Here is a 20,543-nt window from a genome sequence, read left to right on the forward strand (position 1 = left end):
AAGCCACCTCTGTAGCCCCCCCACTACCAAAACCTTGCCACGCAAACCCAATACACAGGTCAAGGGAGGTGATTGTCTCCCTCTACTCTGCTTTTGTGAGACTCCACCTGCAGAACTGTGTCCAGCTCTGGGGTCCCCAGCACAAGACAGACATAGACCTGTTGGAGTGAGTGCAGAGGAGGGCCACGAAGCTGATCAGAGGGCTGGAGCACCTGTGCTCTGAAGACAGGCTGAGAGAGCTGGGGTTGTTCAGCCTGGAGAAGAGAAGGCTTCAGGGAGACCTTATAGCAGCCTTCCAGTACCTAAAGGGGCCTACAGGAAAGCTGGAGAGGGACTGTTTACAAGGGCATGGAGTGATAGGACAAGAGGTAATGGCCTTAAGCTGAAGGAGGGTCGATTTAGCTTAGATATTAGGAAGAAATTCTTCACTATGAGGGTGGTGAGGCACTGGAACAGGTTGCCCAGAGAGGCTGCGGATGCCCCATCCCTGGAAGTTTTCAAGGCCAGGTTGGATGGGGCTTTGGGCAACGTGGTCTAGTGGCGGGTGTCCCTGTCCATGGCAGGGGGCGTTGGAACTAGATGATCTTCGAGGTCCCTTCCAACCCAAACAACATCAACAAATCCTCCATGCAATTCCCGCCTGACACAAGCTTTGGGAAGTCCAACAGAGACTGAGGTGGCTGCTCTGCTTCCACAGATCGTCCCCTGCCAAATGCGTGAGGAAGAACCTTTGGCAGTGAACACTTTGTCAGCAGCAGTTGCTGCCTGTGCCTGCAGCTGAGCCCCGTCCGTGAGCATGGCTGGCACAGCTCACCTGGGGATGGGCAGGGGCGAAGGGGAGCAGAGCTGCTCTGAGAACCTCTCAGCCTTTGGCAGAGCCACCTGGCACAACATGCTGGGATATGTAATATCTGTGGCATCAGGGGACCTTCCCACCCTGCAGGGAAGCTAAATTCACCTGGCTTTTGAGAGCGCACCAGTCTTCAGAGCTGCCAGAATTAAAAATGCATGAGGCTTAGTGCAATAAGCTTGGCTGCTGCCAAACACTGATGGGAAAAATCACATGAACTTCTGGTATTTAATGATGAACAGTCTTCATATTCCCATTTTTACCAGACAATGGTCCCTCTGCAGATAGGCGGAGACCTCAACAGGAGCACTGAGCTCTGTTGCAGCAGCAGATGACTGCAAGTGCAATCAGAAACACACTCTGCCCCACTTGTGCAGCAAAATCAGTCAGGTTGGGCAGTAATCCTAAGACTGACTTGACTGTTTTGATCCAACATCCCCAAATCAGTGCCATGCAAAAGAAAGTGATGACAGTTACAGGGAAGTGGGACTATATGTCCTTTGAGGGCTCACTCCTTTCCCTATGAGATATGTCAATTTGATGTTACCATTAAGTCCTGTGACTGGTACACGTCAAAATGTTGGTGCTCACTGTTATCATCTTTGTATTTCTCAGGAGAAGGCTGCTTATAGAAGTGACAGTAATTCCAATTTCTTGTATGTGAGACAAACATTGCCGTCTTACTAGAGAGGTTTGCAGTCTTCAATCAGAAAAAAAATATTAAAGGAGACTGTGTATTAGAAGGGCATTAGCAGAGCTTTCCCACTCAAGACTGACAGAAAAGCCCTGAGAATACAAAGGATAACACAAGGCAAACATCTGTTCAAATAAAGGGAGTTAGAGAAACTGCCTTTTGTTGCACTGTAGTAATATTCCACCTATAAAAATTAACCACTGTGTTTCTCCCCACACTTTATACCCTATTCAGTGCTCCTTAGGATTATGTTTACTGGAAAGTTTTGCTTGTGTCATTTCTTTTCATAGCAAGCTAATTTGTGGTTCCATGTAGCTTAATCACATTTTCTTCAGCCTTCTATTGACAATACTGGCCTGGGACAAATAAAAAGCCATCATTCAAAGGAATAACATACCTTCTTAACACAAGCTGACATAGGAAAGCAGGCTAGGGCTCAGACAATCCCAAACCTGCTCCATTAAGAGATGACATTTCTCACAATAGATCTGTCGGACCCCACTGGAAATAATAGGTCCTCATCACAGTGGAAATTAACGCGCGCGACAGGTGATTATGTTCTGGAAATGTTCCAGTGCCAGCTGTGTTGCTGCATGTTATTTGTAACCTCTGTAATTGCGGCTTTTCAAAACCATTTTTATTTGGAAAGCCAGTATGGAAGGACAAAAAAACCCTACCACCATTTGTTCAGGGAAGAAAAAAATCAGCATATCAAAGCCTGAACAGTAGTGCCCTGTTTTCTGAATTACTGGCTTAGACTCCCTTATTCTAACAAAACTCCAAACCCTAATGTAATCACTGTTACATGTTTCCCCCTTTCCTCATAGTCCAGTTACAGTTCCTGCTTACAAATGAATGGACCAGTAAGCATCTGCTTAATGCCTGTGAAGGCAATTCCTTCTGAAATATCAAAACGGTTGAAAAGCTGAGTGTGCTCACGAGGGTTGATTGAGCAGTAAGTGGGCAGTTTTCTGGGTGTCTGGGGGTTGAACCACGCAGGAGACAGAGAAATGAGCCATCTAAAGTTGTTCCCAAATGGGCTTCATGTATATTTTAACTGCTCACACTTTTAAATACACTGGCATCATCAGACTGTGCTTAGAAGGAGCCTCAGTAACCGCACGAGCCCAGTGCCACCAGCTTTGGTCCCTGCTGCTCCTCTGGTTAGATCACTGCTTTTGTCACACCTAGTCACAGTTTGATCGAAACCACCCGTGGAGAGAGAACATTAATTTCCTTTGCTCTGTACAGAGCAGAGCAAACTTCTGGTTGCTCCACGAATGATAGTTCTTTCACACTGTTCATCTTGCATGCCTTGGCACTTTAGGAAAATTCTAGTCCTTGAATTTCTTTCCTTAGATCACATCTGAATATAGATTTAGAAATCGGTGGGAGAAGGTTACTCTGCCCCCAAATTTACAAAAATTGCCTGCCCGTTATGCAAGTGATGCATTACTAAGGCACTGATGTGGGTAGTTATATTCCTGGTGGAATAGATAATCTAGGCGTGAATCACCTTTTCTCCATTGCTGTATATTCAGAGCAAGTACTTTTATATCTGACATCCGTGATTTCTGAAACCACCAGAGTAAAAAAAAAAAAATAGATATATATATATATAAAAAGAAGTCACATGAGAAGAGAAGGAAGTTTTAAGAGCTTTCCTAGGATTTTTAGTTGCCAGGGCAACCATTTTCCTTGGTAATCAATATGTTTGGCATGTTTCTATTGCTTTGTGACTACTCCCACAGACAACATTGAAAGGTATTTGGGGAAAACGCTGGAAGCCAAGGCAACTACAAACTTTGAAAAACACTGCTTCAGATATGAGAAAAGGAAATAACTTATCCCCCAAATAGTCTAAGGCTGTATCCAATTTTCTTGAGAAGTAGTGGAGTAATTTTCTTTAATAGGTTTGCAGGATTTGAGAGGATCCTTTGGAGTATATGAGTTTCAGCACAATGCCTGCCAAGTTGAACCAAAACTGTGATTTAGTTCTTTCCTATGTTAAATGTATTGCATTGTGACAACTATTTTGTGGCAATCAGTGAACCTTTAAGTGAGCAACACTTAAGTTTAAAAAAACACATAGCAAGCCCATCACCAAGCTACTTTAGCAAAATATCTGAGCAATGTTACCTATTTAAATTTATTTTTACTAAGACATTGCAAATATTAGGCACTGATCCTATGTACATTATTAAGAAATTTAGGAATATCCCTACAGTAGTGTTTTCTATCTGAGCCTTTCAGAGTATTTTTGTAAATACAGTATTATTCTTATTCTAAAGGCAGACATATACTGGCAAAAAGCAATAAAACTATTTCCTCAAAGCTTTCACAGCAAAGTAGGACATGACTTATTGCTACAATTATGAGTTATTCCTTTGTAGGCATTTCCATTGTTCATATGTCTGCAGTTACATGGAGCAGCAGCTTATGACCCAATCCCTCTTACTCATCTCCTCCTGTCCTGTTTCTTTTCTTTCTTGGGCTGTTGCATCACAAGGACTGCATCAGACGTCTGTGATGAAGGTGACCTAGGTTAAGGGGGTTGCATGACCTAAAGCCCTGTGTTTCAGAAGGAAAACAGCAAGGCAGCTTTAATAAACTCGTCATTTTTCAGAGCCTCATCCTACCCCCGCGTTCTGAGCAGCTCTTACACCCATGAGACATCAAAATGTTAGAACTATTTATTCGGTTCATCCTTTTTTTTTTTTTTTTTGCAGTCTCTTTCAAACAGAGAATCTTCAAAAACTTCACAGCTCAAGATAAAATTAGAAACTGCTTTAAAGAACTTACTGCAGAGATGGCGAGATTGCAAGAGAGAAGTCATAAGGAGATATGTCAGGACAGAAAAGGAAGAAGTTTTTATTAAAATGAACATCTGCAAAGATGGGCATTTCCCATAGCTACAAGGCAAAGAGAAAGGGGAAAAATGCAAAAATACTGGCTGTTAATAAATGGAGTGGGCTGTTAATTTTATCCATTGGCATTTACTTAATCCATAAGGCATCCTTCCATTTGTTTCTGAATGGTATTGTGCAGATTTTGTGGTGTCTGGAGATAGCCTATGTGAAAATTTCTCTGTTAAATCATTTCTTACCGAACCGATCCAAATTTTCTTTCTCTGAAAAATAATATCAGAGGCCTTGATCATGAGTTTAGCGCTCTTGCAAGGTGACAGAGGCCTCTGTCATTGATCATGCCCCTGGTAATCGGTGGTGTGGTACAGGCTGTTCCCCTCCTGGGAAGTGCTGCAAGGTAATGCGGAGATACCCACATCAGGAGTTTGCTTCATCTGTGGCACTTGTCTTCCTGCATCTTACATTATCTGTAAGTAAAAACTACTGTTGTTCTTGTTTTTTGTTGTAATTAATGACTCCTTTTGTGGCCACACTGGTGGGACCGAGAGCTCAGGTACTATTGCCTGAGGAAAAATAGGCCTGTGGAGTGCAAGGTTGTCATGCCAGTATCTGTTCTTTGTGATAAAGAAAAGGGAAACATTATGTTTGCAAATCAAACTGTAAAGGCTTCCCATCTCTGCTCAGGAAAAGGACAGACAGTATGTTTGCTGTGAAGCCACAGATGATGGTCTCGGTCAGCTCCCTCCAGGCAGATCCAAGCTGCAGTTCCTGGACCCGCTCTGCACCCAGTGTGCCTCCAGCTATGTGACGTGATGGGTAATAGTGGGGCTTTTACACGGTCTACTGCAAAATAACCCACTCAGGACTGCATTCAGACATTTGTCCATTTGGCTGTGCTGACCCCTTTGCTATGACAGCCAGAGCACCAGCAGTACAGAGGGAGCTGTCTCAGAGCTGGCTTGGACACATTCATGGTGTTTACAGACACCGGCGGTGTTAGCCTTCAAACCTTTTTTTTTTAACCTTAGACCTGCAACTCCTAATGACATACATAAGATTTGTGAGAAGCTCATCTTGCATAAAGAAAGGAAGGCAAACTCACTGTCTTATCCTCACATTTGCAAACACAAAAAAGCCCAGCTATTTCCCTCATATTTAATTATTTTTTTCAACTGCATGATCAAACTCCTGATGTAGAAGCCTCACCTCATATTTTTTTACTTCTTCGGGTTGACAATGCTTTGTTAAAATCTGTTCTACCAGCAGGAAGAACTTGGTGGTACCAATTTTTTCAGGTTTAACCCCTCTTGACCACTCTTACAGGGAGGATGGGAATGTGGACTGTGTACATCTTTCCCTCAGAGACTCTCCTGATGTCTCATTTCTCTCCCGCACCACACACTTGTCTATACTACATATTAATTATTTAAAAATACATATTAAACTAGAGTTACAGTTGTGAATATATACCAGTATGTTAGGTAATAAAACCTTACGGTGATATTGTAATTACCCCATAAAGAAACATGACAATCCCAGTGACTTGAGATGAAGCATAAAAGAAATGAAATTAAGTTAGAGATAGGGAAAATGTCTCCATATAACCTTTACGAGGCTCTCCAGTGAGGTCTTGAGAATTAAAAAAAGGAAAAAAAAAAAATCCATTTAAACTAAAATATCTTCTTCATAAGCAAGCAATCATTGCTTTATGTTCCTATATCATTGAAGTACAATATACCTAAACCAGACTAGCTGGCGGAGGGCTACACTTAATTAGTATTGCTGATTGCAAAGGCTGGGTCAACACTGTCTTGGATTTCAGTGCTCTTCAGAGCCAGGTTGTAACACACTGGAAGCTCCAGTGAAGACATAAACACGGCTTTTGTTTGAACGAAGCTTTCCCGGACTTGTTGAGAGTGTGCTCTGCTCGCTCTCTTCTCTTAGAAGAAATTTCATTGTTCACACTTGACAGCGTTCTGCTGTCTGCAGATGTTTCTTAATTGGTTTCAGTTTCAACGACACCCATATGAGACCTACAAAATGAAAAATAAAATTAAATTTGATTAAATGTTATGGAAAAAGAGCTAAGCATGAAACTGAAAGATTTCATGAGTAAAGCAAGGAAAAAAATAAATAAGTCACAGTGGGATGTAAAATGGCTAGACTGTTATGGTGCACTTTTATTTCCATATTGCACTTAAATTTAGCAGTATTGTGATACATTGACTGTACAGCAGAGATAATAACAATATCAAACTCAATCAAACTTCATGGCTTTCAACCTTTCCAAAGGCAACTTGTAACTGTGAGATGATCTAGTTATCCACACAACAGCAAAGCAACCTGGATGTACACAAAAGGTGCATAAATGTCACCAAACACCTATGGTGATTGCCATTAAGTTGGAATTACAGGCTGGGTGGGATGCTAGCATCATGAAGAAGAACCATATGCAGGAAAATGAGAAAAAAAGAGGTGACTAAATCAAAATAACTTTCTTCTGTGTGTGTGTTTAAGTATGCATGCATGTATGCCTGAAATAATGAACAGATTGTTTTTCTGGAGGAGGAGGAACGGGCCAATGCCAACCTGGTTTTGACATTGTGTCCGGGTACCAGGTAACTATCAGCTCAGGTTTAGCTAAGCTCAGAAACCAGCTCAGTTGTAGCCATAGTTCAGTATCCTGACTGATTTTGTGTTAATCCCCTTTTTGTGTATTATTGCCATCTGTTCTCACTACTGTTTTTCATGTTTATATCCATCCTTCATTATTCCGTGTTGCTTTACTCTCATTTATTAGTAATGTGAAGATTAGTGTCTTCACAAGACAAGCATCACACTTGCATTACCACTCTCTGGTAGTGCTGTTCCTCTGGTTCTACCCCATTGCCATGCACATGTGTGTTGGGGTATAATTTTAGTCATTCTTCAATTACTTTTGTTCTCAGAATGAGGCATCCAGTGGACTCCCAGGTTTATGTGATATATTCATATATTGTTCTTTATTATATTATACCATATGCTACCATATGCTGTAGTGCCTTGCAGCAGAAGAGGACTCATCTTGATTACCCTTCTGATATTGAGTTTCCATGTTAGTTTAACTTCCTAGATCAATTGAAATTTGGCACGGGGGTGATGGGTTTTACTTGTGTGCTCACCATTTATGCTGTAGGTACTATGTGTTTTGCTACAAGATGAGTGTGGGCTGCTGCACTTGAGGCAGGCAGTGCCCTGGCAGGGAGGGAGAAAAGGCAGCAGGGGAGGATGTTTGTGGAGCCTGAGCTGGGCTACTCAGGGACAGATGCTGCAGCAGGGAACCTGCCATGGCACTGGGGCTGGAGGCTCCTGAGCAGGGCAAGGAGGGCAGAGATGCTGCAGGACCTGAAAGGTGATGGAAAGAAAGAGGTTCTTCCATGGAGAGACACTGTGTAAAGTTTCTTGCAATTAGGAAGCCACTAAAAGTTGCTGGCCTGCAAACAAGATTGAAGGAAAGGACCTGCCCTGAAGAACAGGGGGTTAGGGATGTGGAGGGGAAAAGATTTGTTTACAAGACTTTTTCATAGAATCGTAGAATCGTTTAGATTGGAAAAGACCTTCAAGATCATCAAGTTCAACTGTTAACCTAGCACTGCCAAGTCCACCACTAAACATGCCCCTAAGCACCACATCTACACGTCTTTTAAATACCTCCAGGGATGGTGACTCAACCACTTCCCTGGCAGCCTGTTCCAGTGCTTGATAAGCCTTTCGGTGAAGAAATTTTTCCTAATATTCAATCTAAACCTCCCCTGGCACAACTTGAGGCCATTTTCTCTTGTCCTATCACTTGTTACTTGGGAGAAGAGACCAACACCCACCTGGCCACAACCTCCTTTCAGGTAGTTGTAGAGAGCGATAAGGTCTCCCCTCAGCCTCCTCTTCTCCAGGCTAAACAACCCCAGTTCCCTCAGCCACTCCTCATAAGACACGTGCTCCAGACCCTTCACCAGCTTGGTTGCCCTTGTGCTGGACATGCTCCAGCCCCTCAATGTCTTTCTTGTAGTGAGGGGCCCAAAACTAAACACAGCACTCGAGGTGCGGCCTCACCAGTGCTGAGTACAGGGGGATGATCACTTCCCTAGTCCTGCTGGCCACACTGTTTCTGATACAAGCCAGGATGCTGCTGGCCTTCTTGGCCACCGGGCACACTGCTGGCTCATATTCAGCTGGCTGTTGACTGATACCCCCAGGTCCTTTTCTGCTGGGCAGCTTTCCAGCCACTCTGCCCCAAGCCTGTGGTGTTGCATGGGGTTGTTGTGACCCAAGTGCAGGACCTGGCACTGACTCTTGTTGAACCTCATACAGTTGGCCTCAGCCCATTGATTCAGCCTGTTCAGACCCTTCTGTAGAGCCTTCCTGTCCTCAAGCAGATCAAAACTCCTGCCCAACTTGGTGCCATCTGCAAAATTACTGAGGGTGCCCTCATCCAGATATAAATAATAATAATAATAATAAAATAAATATAAATGTTCAATATAAAGATATTGAACAGAACTGGCCCCAGTACTGAGCCCTGGGGAACACCACTTGTGACCAACTGCCAACTGGATTTAACTCCACCACAACTCTTTGGGCTCGGTCACCCAGACAGTTTTAATCTGTTTCAGATGCAGCTGATTCAGATTTCCTTGGCTGAACAGTGACTTTGCTCTAGCTTGTCTTTTAGTGAAATAGAGCTGCAGAGATTGAAACAGTTTTCACGTTCTCACCAGAAGGAAAAGGTGTAAGCAGATCTACCTCAAAGCTCTGCCTCACGTTGGGTCGTGTCACATTAATTTGAGTAGAAGTCCTTTTTCGCCTTTGCATATTTAATTCAAAGCCGCTCTATTATGCTCTGCTTGAACAAAGCAGATGAAAGACAGCCAGGCTTGCAGCACAAAAGCAGCCCACTCCTCCAGAAACCAACATCAGTCCTGCCACTGTTTTTCTCCTTTCTTGGTGGTTTGTGCATGCATCTAAGCACTTAAATCACCCTCAGCTCCCTGCTGAGGACTCTCAAGTAGAGAGGCAGTCACTGAAAGAAATCAGTCTCCCTCTGGTTACGTTATTTATTCTGATGTAGACACAGATGAAGATTCTCTACATATCCAGACTTTCTAGTCCAGTTAAGTGCTATATAGTGCTAGGGAAGTCATCCACGCAGTTTACTTTACTTCAGTCTTAGTCCAAGCTATGCACTGATCGGTAAGCTTCATTTTCCTTAGCCCAGAGGTAGCTGCCAGCTCTTATGCTACAGCTAACTGTTAGTTTTTCTTCTTTCTCTTCACATCAAAGCTCTAAACTTGTTTCTTTTCTATAACTCATACAGTTTAAATTTTTCTTTCTCCCTTCTTGCCCCTGCCTGAGATCAGCTTCAGTCTGATTAGCAAAATCCATACTGATCCTTCATGATTTTCAGTCACAAGTGCTAGTACTAAAGATGCAGTCTGTTCTCTTGGACATTTTAATCATCATCATCTATAGTAGTAGTTGCATTTTTTTATAGTACCTCTCCCACCTTCTTGTCATATGTAAATGTCAGTGCTGCTTCAGGAATTCATCTGTCTTCGTTTTTCTGCTCTTTCCTTGATTTGATTTTTTGATTCATCTAAGCCTAGTCCAGACTGTTCCTGTTTGTGCTTACTGCCATTGCCTTTGGTCAGCTGTGGGCTTGTCCTCAGAGCTCTGATGAAAGCTACATTTTAGGTCATGACTGTTCTTTGTATGCCTTGAAATGTGAGGTTATTAGAGCCATTGATCAAAATACATAATAAATAAAAAATATGACTCTCCCTGGTGCTAGATATAGTATTATTGTTTGCCACTGTCTACTCTGCCCTCAGCCAGTTCCACGTACCTTTCAATCTCTGTCCTGCAAGCTTCATTCTGTTCAGGTGGCACGTCACATCTACGTGCTAATAAGCTTGCAGCTCAAACAATGCCACATATGTTGCTAATATAAATGCTAAGCACACACATTTGCATGCAAAGTATGTTTTGAAAAATGGGCTGATTATCATGAAGAGAATCAGGAATGTGCAGATGGCCACTCCGTCCCCATCCCACTCTCAGCGAGGTGACCCCTGCTCTGTTGTGCCACGAGAGCCCATTATCCCAGCTAACAATGCTGATACAGCCAAAGTCCTTTCATGCATATGTAGCATCACAGATTTATTTTTTTTTTCTCTGACTCTATCAATATCCTTGGCTCCTAGATTTCAGAGGTCACCATGGCTCAAATAACAGGATTTTTATTTGCAGAGTATGAATGAAATTTGCCAAATGCTTACGCAGCATTATAATCTCGTTGGGTTTAATGTATTTTCTGTGTGTTGTTTCAGAGATTGCCAAGATACTGGGCTTGGAATAAGGGGCTCCTGCATGTTCACAGGACACAGCACACTTGAGATCACACAGACTTTTCTCATTAATGCCACTATGCATTTCCAAGACATGCCAGCATATAATTCTTTCTCCAGCATAGCTGTAAAGCAGAAGGGCTTGGAGCATGTAACCAAATTCTCAAGTAAGAAATGTGGGCTTTTTTTGATTTCTCACCTTTCCATCCCATTCTCCTGCAGCTATTTCACCCACAGCGTCCTTGTCTTTCTGGCTCACACGCTGCCCTCCTGCTGAGTAATATCACCAAAGTACAAGCTCGCTCTCTTTCAGCCCTTCTCACTAAAGTATTGTGGCTACCTATCACCAGTTGGTTGTTTATTTTTTCTCAAGCTTTTATATTATTTAAGCCTCACATTCCAGTTTTTTCACATAATTCTCACCTCTTGTGCCTGTGAGGATGCTAAGTCCGCCTTCTTTCACTTGCTACATATCATCTTGCTTGAGACAGTATCTCAACTTCCTCTGCCAAAATCCATTTTTCTTCTCATCTTGACAAATTTACACTCTCAGTCTCTGAGCCCTGATTTTCTTCAAAGTCCAGCACTCCAGTCAGAGCTGGAAACAAGAGAGGTGCACCTTCTGCCTCTGGTGTTGTCATCTTTCTCCAATCAATAGCAAGACCCAGAAAAATACCTCTGCTGTACATGAGCTTCCCAGAGCTGCCCTGCCCTCCTCTAGCCTTCTGGTATCATCTTCTTGTAAAATTTGTTATTCTCACTCTTTACCTCCCTGCATTATAACGATTTCCTCTCCTTGTGTCTTCAGCATGAACAGAAAATCTTCTGCACTTTCTTCCCCATTTAGTACATGAGTGCCTATCCCCAATCTATTCCCATCGCATGTTCCTGTTGCAAAGATGAGGCTAGATCTGGCCGTAGCCTGGGAGAGGTCTTGACACCAGCACACCTTCTCTTGTCGTAGGGGGGATGAGTGGGGGGATGAGTGGGGCAGATGCTGCTCAAGGGGACATTAATACTTCATACCACTGGTGAACTTGTGGTGGTGAAGACCCATGTCTCTGCTCACACACATGCCAGATACACCTTTCTCGGCACTGCTGTGCTGGTGGGCTTGGGGAAAGAACCAGGAGAGCGTGTCCGATTTAATTTAAATTTTGTGCGTATTCCCTATAATAATGAGATTGCAGGTACAGGCATTCTAACCATTATGTTATATGAAAATTATATTTCCATATTTTCCCAGATGAAACATCATTCAGATTCCATCTCTTTTTTTCCTCTGGAAAGGTCTGGAGGAGAATCATTTTTATAATCTACTTTCAATTACTACAATTGCACAACCATAAAAACCCCACTAAGATAAAAAAAAAACTCTGGGAACTATTATAGAGCCTCAGAAATGAACTCTTAAATTGCTGTGTTACATTCATTACCTAGCTCAGTAGGCTCTCAATGGTTTATTATAATTTTAAACTCAATAAAGAGTGCATCCCTCAAAGGGCAGAAAAATCTTCATATGATTATTTTATTGTTTATCAAGTTATGAATAATGAATACACTTTCATTTTTCAGAATTTTTCTGTTTTTAAAACAATTTTCTGGGAAAGTAAATGATGGTGAAAATCTCTACTCTTTGACAGTTAAGTTTTATACTATTATTGTTTGGTTGTTTTCTTCCCTAGTGAGATACTGACCTGTAGAAATACTACAGTCACAAGCACATTTAATTTAGGTGTTCCTATCAGCATTTCTGTATACTCTGGTTTTAAATGATTATTGGAAGGATGATGTTTGGTTTACTGAATATTTTATTCACTAAAAAAACTGTTTAAATTGTCTCTCCACAATTAAATCCTTTTATTTTAACAGACTAGTTCATTGGATCTGAACTGAAAATTTATTTCACTGAGGAATAAAGAAAGAGCTCATTTTGGTTTTATTTAAATTGATTTTCCTCAACTCAGCCTCAGTTCAGTTCTGTATCAGTGAATCAATCCTTTACAGTTTTATTTACAAGTGATATTCCAGTGTTGTTAGAGAAAACTTGTGAAGGCACAGTGGTCACATTCTCATATTGATGGTACAGATGCAATTCAGGGAGCCCAATGTACACAGTACATTTTCAAGTATTTGGCATATATATAAACAAAATACAAATACCAAAACACCTCAGTGATGATTCCCCTGATCAGAATACAGAACAGTTTAGAGTCTGGTAACTGCACTGCAAAATTTTCTAAAATTTCCTAAACAGTTTTTAAATCAAATTAATTCGATACCATCTGAGATCACTGTTTTGTGAGAAGTATTACTCAGTCTGTGGAAAATGGGTTGATCTGGTTGTCACTGGAGGACACACATGCATAGATGGGGAGGTTTCACATTTTGGGCAGGTTCAGCAGAGGAGTCCCGGACTGACTGTATGGATGGAGCCATGTCTTCCACTGGTAGGACCTCCAGCTTTCCACCAGGACCCACCCTGACTTGGGAGGAAGGGCATGACAGACAGAGAACCTTTCCACCAAAAGGATGGATTCACTGTGGAAAAAAATTTCAGTACACAGTATTCTATTAATATATTAAAAAAAAAAAAAAAAAAAAAAAGTGTGGATTGATAGCTAAAAATATCCTTTGAAAAAAGAGCTAACAAGGACAAATGTCCAAATAACATATTTGCTCTGCTTATGTCCACAACCAGTGCTGTGAGACTGGCAATCCCTCTCTTCAGGGAATTCTTCACTGTTCAGTCAGAAGCTACTAATCCTTAGGCATTCACCATGGTGCAAATGACTGCAGTCGCAGATTCACAGAATCACAGTTTGGTAGTGGTTGGAAAGAACCTCTGGAGATCACCTAGTCCAACCCCCCTGCTAAAGCAGGATCACCTAGAGCAGGTTGCACAGGATCCCGTCCAGGTGGGTTTTGAATATCTCCAGAGAAGGAGACTCCACAACCTCTCTGGGCAGCCTGTGCCAGTGCTCAGGCACCAGAGCACTGGTGACAGTGCTAGAGTACTGGTCACAGACTAGTCTGGTCTTTGCTAGGAAAGCTAGTGAAAAGCATCTTCCCAAAGCGTAAGATGCTCTGCAAGCCTGTGTGCTTATGCGTATATGATTTTGTGGACACCTGCATGATGCTGGAATATAGGGATGAGTGAGTTCACAGACGCCTTGCTCCCACATGCAGGATTGCTGATGAGGACAGAACTGGCACTTGTAAAATAATCATGGTCGTTTCACTGTTATCCTGTGCTGTGTTTTACCCACTTGTGGTATCTCTTAAGCCTGCAGGCAGTCTTGGTACCATATGTCAAGAGTGACTGCCAATGTGGGTCTAGAGCCCCATCACAGCCCTGTGGTGCTGCTGCAGTAGTAACAAACGGCATTGAGCCTCTAAGAGGAGTACGGTATGTATTTGGAGGTGTACAGTACAGAGGCTGAGAGGGAGAGTGCGGAACCCTCCTGGAGATGGTTCTCCAAAGGCAAATGCACAGTAATAGAGAAGACACTTTGTTCAGTCAATCAGCACAAATGTGGATAGGCAAAAAGTCACAGTACTTGCTACTGTAAGTAGCTTTGAAAGCCTACAGGACCATCAGATGCCTTGCCTATACATTGAGAGTTTTGCCATTAAAAAAACCTCACAAAACAACAAACCTCCTTTGTACTGGAAGTTTGCTTTTCTTGTCTATAAAAAGGGAGACTGAGAGTATGTAGGGGGCAAGGGGAGAAGAAGTTGAGAGTGCTTTTAAAGCAAAAATGAAGAAATAGCTAGGAAAATTGCAGAGAATAAGAGCTGCACTCTTCCCTCTGCAGGATAGAAGAGGCTAAGGAGAAAATACACAGTGAAGGATGATTATCCCAGAACAGCTGACTTTACAAAGTAAATTGCTAAGGACTCACAACCCTGTCATGCTAATGCTCAAAGAACATTACAATACAGCCATTACAATTTCATATTTAAGATATTTAATGATGGAGGGACCTCACTGTCTTTTTATCCCCAAGTAGGATAAATTACTGGGTTAATATTACGTCCCAGACATCCTCTTTTGGCCCAGGGAGAGGGCACTAAAGTGATATCTTGAATCATACCTTCACTGCTTTGTTCACCTTATGCTAAGCCATTTTCCCCACAGTTTCCTGTAGGGCAATAGAGGAAGGGCTCAGGAGGTTGGTCTGGCTACCTGCAAGCCTCACCAGGCTGGGTTCTCCTGGTGTGGATTCTAAAATTTTGTCCAATCTAGCTTGGAAATGTGAAAAATAGTTTAGCATAAAGAAATTGGATGAAGTGCATCCCATGATAGGTTGTCATCCTATGGCAAACATGTTAGCCTCATGGGATTTTCTTAGCTAGGTGTTGTAGCAAGCTGTGCCCACCCTGACAGGGCTGCTGGATGTAAGCCACCACCCCCGTGCAGCAATGAGTCAGGCAGCAGGAGAAGTGAAATCCCCCCACCTCCTGCCAGGAAGTGGCTCCCTCAGTTGCAGGAAGCAAGTTTAAAATCTTAAAAAGGGTTTCCTGCTTTGGAAAGAATTTTCCGGTCGAAACCTGAAGGTGACATGCTTCGTGTTCCTCTCAGGCGAGGGGGATGCTGGAGCTGAGAGGCAGGAGATCTTGGGTGCACCTGCGTTTCCTACATGAGAGGGCTTTTTTATTTGTTTCTCTGTAAAGAAAGGGTGTACATGGAAGAGAATGTGATGAATAACTGCAGGTGTGTTCTGGTTTTGTGTTTGCTATGTTATCTGCACCAAACAGAGATGATAAAATAAACCTTTTCCTTAAAGGAAGACTTATTTATAAGGTGGGATGCCTACACTCTTCCTGTCTTGCTGCATACATCTTGGTCTTACCCCAGCTCTTTGATTCCTCCTTGCAATGCAATTATCAGAGAGGAAATAAAATTGTCAGTGACTGGTAATAAAGACAGACATTCAGATCCAGGTACCTGAGGAGGTTTGGGGATGTTTCTACTTTACCCCTTATTATTCCATCAAGCTATTATTTATTGTTTACAGCTTCATTCTCAACAGTGGTGTATTTTGCAGACCACAGACTCAATATCACTGAAAAGTAGGGAAGCTGAATGGTTTTGGGATGTCTACATGTCATACAAGGGACGTACCGAAGTTTTCTTTCAAACCAAAAATGTCAAATGCAAAAGGCCAGCTCAATCCTAGCAAAACCAATATTATTATGGCCTGTGTACACATATAGGATGCACTGCATCTACTCCTCAGATCTTAGCAGATAAACTGAGAAATGAAAAGTGAAGAAAGACAGAGCGGGGGGCCCTGGGGTGCTGTGGTACCGTTCCAGTGGCCTCTTGGAAGGAGGCTTGATGTTTCAGCTAACCCCAGGGACAGCTATAACTGGTTACACTTCTCTAGACTGGGTGTATCTAGTTTTCCTGCACAGATGCAATTTCTTTCTTAAACACTAAAAGTTTTCAAGGGGAGGTCACGACTACTGCTGCAGCAATCATAGAATTTAAAAAGTCAGAGCGCTCAAATGCCCTGTGGAATGCAATCAAGTTTCTGCAGACCAGGTGCATAACTGAATAAAGAACATATTGTAATAATTAGAAAAATCTTGTGATTATAATCACAAGATGCTAGCAGATAAGAGATGAGTGTGCACTGGGATGTGATGTCAAACAAAGAACATCTGCTTACTGGCTGTGGAAAGTCTTGTACTCCTGGATAAAGCCTCTGCTTGTTCAGAGATTAAAATTAAAAAATGAGAAGAGGGAAGAAGTGAGATAAGTGGGTGCTTTGGTGCAAGAAGGAAAAGAGAGGAACTGTGTATAGAAAGAGCAACTTGTCCATTTTCATATAAATTTGCCTCTGGAAGGAAGAAATGTGTAATGGATGGCTAGTGTTATGCTTTAATATGTTTACCCTGGTGAAAAGTTCAGTGGGTCTTCCAAATATTAGAGCTGGTAAGACAATGAACCACTGTGATATGCAAAGAGTTTCGCAGGGTTGTGAAAGGAGAAGCAGCATGTCTGGCCGATATTTACAGGCAAGCATCTTAGAAGAGGCTTGTAGAATGGAGAATGTCTGTGAGCACGTATGTGTTCATGTGTATGGGTGTGTGTGTAAGAAGACTGGGACAGGCTGTTATCTTGAGTCTTGACTCTAGCCACTGGCAATGCCACAGTCTGAGAGCTGTCTCTGCACAGATGGGGAAAGTAGCATGGGCTTCCCCACTCGCATGGGATCTGGCACCTTGTTATCCCTTCCGTAGAGGGAAACGGAAGCACAATCTCCCAGAAAGAGTGGGCTTTACAGTGTGACTTGCAAGGGGAGAAGGCATTCAGCTTCCTTGTGGTACTCCTGCCTTCAGACAGCTAAGTGTTACAAGGTAAGGAGAGCTCCTCTTTTCCCTCTGTGCAGGATCTGTATATTTAAGTATGCTGTGTGTTCAGAATCAAGATGCAATACAGAGTGCAATAAGCAGTTTTCCAAAGCCCAATGCTAATGCTGTAAGCTGATCTTTTCCCCCTCTGGTGGTATCACTGATTTCACTTCCTTCCTATATCTCTTCACCCGTCACTTTCCCTCATCATGGAGGTTGCACCTCGGTGTGTCTGGCAAATTAAACTTAAAGGCTTTTTTCAAGTGTTAATGAAGTGAGCTGCTTTTCCCGCTATGAATGCTTGGTGTGTTTCCGTATAAGAACCTTGAACAGTTTCAGCACTTTTACTAAGCTGCACAGTGTTATTGATTTCTCCAGCTTCTGCTGTGAGAGGTTTGTGGTAAAAAGCAGTGACTCAGCTGGTGTGCTCAGTGGAGCTGTTTTACATGCTCAGACTGTGCTGCTGTTGCTGCTGAGTGGTTAAAAAAAAAATCAAAGGCAAGCCTTTTAATTTGTTTGAAGTAATGTGCAGGCAGCAGCAAGGTTTTCTGGCAACTTTGCAGAGATTATTGCAAATACTTTTAACGGCAGGCCTGATTCTGGGGGATAACCCTATGTGCTTCTGCAGCAAGAAAAGGCGAGACAGAGACCAGGGCTCCAACTTTCCTCTTGGTCAAAACATGGTACACTGAAGGTCAGAACAATCCCACTCTGCGAACTGCAGTGTTTGGAAGGGGAGATGCCTGGAAATGCTGTCCTGTCTGCTGAAACAGCGCAAGGAACAGTGGGGCAGGCTTCTGCTGGTGGTCTGAGCTCTATACCTGTGTCTCTACTGCCTGCCTGGCCACAACAGTGATTTACTGAGGCTGACCACTATTCTTAATGCTGTCCCACAGGAAACCCTCAGATGGGAACCGCTTGCCATCACAAGCCAGAACAAAGCTCAGACCTCTCTGAAGTTCTCGGAGAGAGGAAATTCATCAAGCGTGCAACCTGAGGAAGGTGAGGGAGAAATATGGCTGTCGCGACAGGAGAAGTGCGGATTGTTTACCCTTTTCTGAAAGATAAATAAGCTGTTCCTGCCTGTGATCCTGCTTACCTGTAGAGCAGGACTCCTAGAAACATTCAGATCACCACAGATTCATAGAAGCGTAGGTCAGAAGGCACTATTTGGAGGTCTCTAGTTCAACCTCTTGCTAAAATCATGTTTATCACCAACACTGCATGAAGTTATTCATGGCATTGTCAAATATCTTAAAATACTGAAAACCTCCAAGAACAGATTCTACAACCTTGCTGGACAATGTGCTTTGGTGCTGCACTATCACCTCGGCAAAGATGGTTTTTTTCTAATGTCCATCCTGAACCTTCCAAGTCAGAGTTTGTGGCAAGTGCCCATTGTCACATGGTCTGCCACTACCAACAATTTGACTCTATCATCTTTGTAACTGCCTTCTGAGTAGTTGCAGGCTGCTGTTAGATTCTCCCTAGCCTCCTCTTCATCAGACCAAACAAGCCCAACCTTTCCTTACAAGATGCATCTTCTAGGCCTCTGACTCTCCTGTTAACCTTCCACTGGATCGTTTCCAGTTGCTCCATGAGCAAACAACTTGGAAAGCCTGGGAGCCCCACCAGTGGAGGAAGACTAGGACTTCTGAGTGTCCCTGGATGTGGAGCTGAAGCACTCGAGATAATCAGGCTCCCCACCACAGTGCTAGAACACAGCACCAAGAGACCACAGCTCTCATCTCCAAATGTCTGTCTGTCTGTAGGTGTCTGTAGCAGGTAGCCAGATGTGCCAACAAGGCACTGAGGCACTTACTTACATATAGGAGACAACCTGGGTGCATTGAAACATTACTATTTTTTTCACTGAGCTTTTATTTTTTGACACCTTGATATTCTTCTACCCTAGTAAAACTTCTGAAATCATATGGCTTGCTGCAGGGGAAGAGTGCTGGCTGGAGAAAGAACTACTTTTGAAGCACTTAACCCATGCATGCACTCTGAATTGCTCAATAACACTGCCTTGCAAAGCAGAAATGGAAAAAAAAAACAGAGAACAGACTGACCTGAATTCAAAAAGCCTGACAACAAGCCCAGTTGTTGAAAGACTGCAACACAGAAAGCTCACAGTGGGATCTCTGAAGCAAGGAGACCTAGGATCTTGGGAAAGGAGCATAGACCATTGTCCGCAGCAGTCCCTCAGGTATTGCTAGGTCCATTATATGTTGGTGAGACCTCAAACTGCCAAATGTATGAAAAACATTTGTATTTAACAGTTTTATAATGGCAACAAAACTTTCTCACTCTTCTGAGTCCTACGAGAGCGGCTGTGTGGAACCAGCAGAGCTGCTCTCTTTCAAGGTCTGTACTCTCCCTGTATTTATGCATTCAATGACCTTGGCAGAGGTACAGAAGAAACCCTTTGCCATAGCAATGGACTGTTTTTCACTTCTTTCAAGATTAGGCACAAACATACTTTCTCTCATCAGATACACAGGTTTTGAAATTCCACTTTTTTCCTCCCTCTTAATAAAAGGATTTTCAAGTGCTGAGAAAAACCACATACTCCAGCTGTTTGGCTTCTGCTGCCCTCCTACAGTATCCCAAGATAGTAGATAAAAAGCTGCTGTTTTGAATCCTCTTTTCTGAGTCCAGTATTCAAATTGCAATTGAAGTTACTATCTATATTGGCAATTTCAGCTCTCTGGTGATTGAAACCAATTCTTCTTAGCTAGACATGTAAAGATGCGGTATGTTTTCCTTCATCTGAGAATATGCAGGAATGGCATTGAGGCACAGATGATGGGAATTTGGAGGATTCCCAACTTAAACAGAGGATTGGTTGTGCTGGATCGAACAGGTTTCCTATCCCACCCCTCTGCCCTCCAATCAGGACTGTTGACTTTGGTAATGACTGTGATTCATATGTCTGAGGGAAATGACAAAACCTACCCATACGTAGTGCTCCATGCCAACAGTGCAATACTGTAGGTGGGGAGAAGGTGATTTCCTTCTGATCTTGGGAAAGAACAGCTTAAGCAATGAAGCTGCCATTATGCAGGCCAACAAGTGTTGTAGTCAATTTTAAAAATCCATCCCTTCTTATGGAAAAAGAAGCTAATACTGCATGTGAAGGCTATAGTACTGTCAAGAAACATCAGACAGTAGTATTATTGATAATCAACCAGATTTTGTTTAATTAAATCTCTGGACATTTACAACTTGTAGAAGCTTGTGTTATAAAATGCAGATCTTTTTCAAAGTTGCCTGACAATCATTCTAGCCCAATGCCTCTACTCGTTTCTGACTAGAACTATTCCTTCTCGCTGGAAAGCTGCCTGCGGGATGTACTGTTGTGAGTGTAACGACGAGTCCAATGGGTC

At 42.7% G+C, this 20,543-nt stretch overlaps 1 protein-coding gene across 1 annotated transcript in view; it reads right to left on the reverse strand.

Annotated features, from left to right (window-relative positions):
- Positions 1-4,195: 4,195 nt before the first annotated feature.
- The window catches only part of FAM110B (family with sequence similarity 110 member B), a 156,131-nt gene continuing 139,783 nt past the window's right edge, over positions 4,196-20,543 (reverse strand). The window contains exon 4 of the transcript XR_012833818.1: positions 4,196-6,444. The gene's annotated coding sequence lies outside the window, so the exon portion shown is untranslated. The remainder of the gene's footprint in view (positions 6,445-20,543) is intronic.

This window comes from Balearica regulorum, chromosome 2 (assembly GCF_011004875.1).
Source record: "Balearica regulorum gibbericeps isolate bBalReg1 chromosome 2, bBalReg1.pri, whole genome shotgun sequence".
In the NCBI taxonomy this organism is placed as follows: domain Eukaryota; kingdom Metazoa; phylum Chordata; class Aves; order Gruiformes; family Gruidae; genus Balearica; species Balearica regulorum.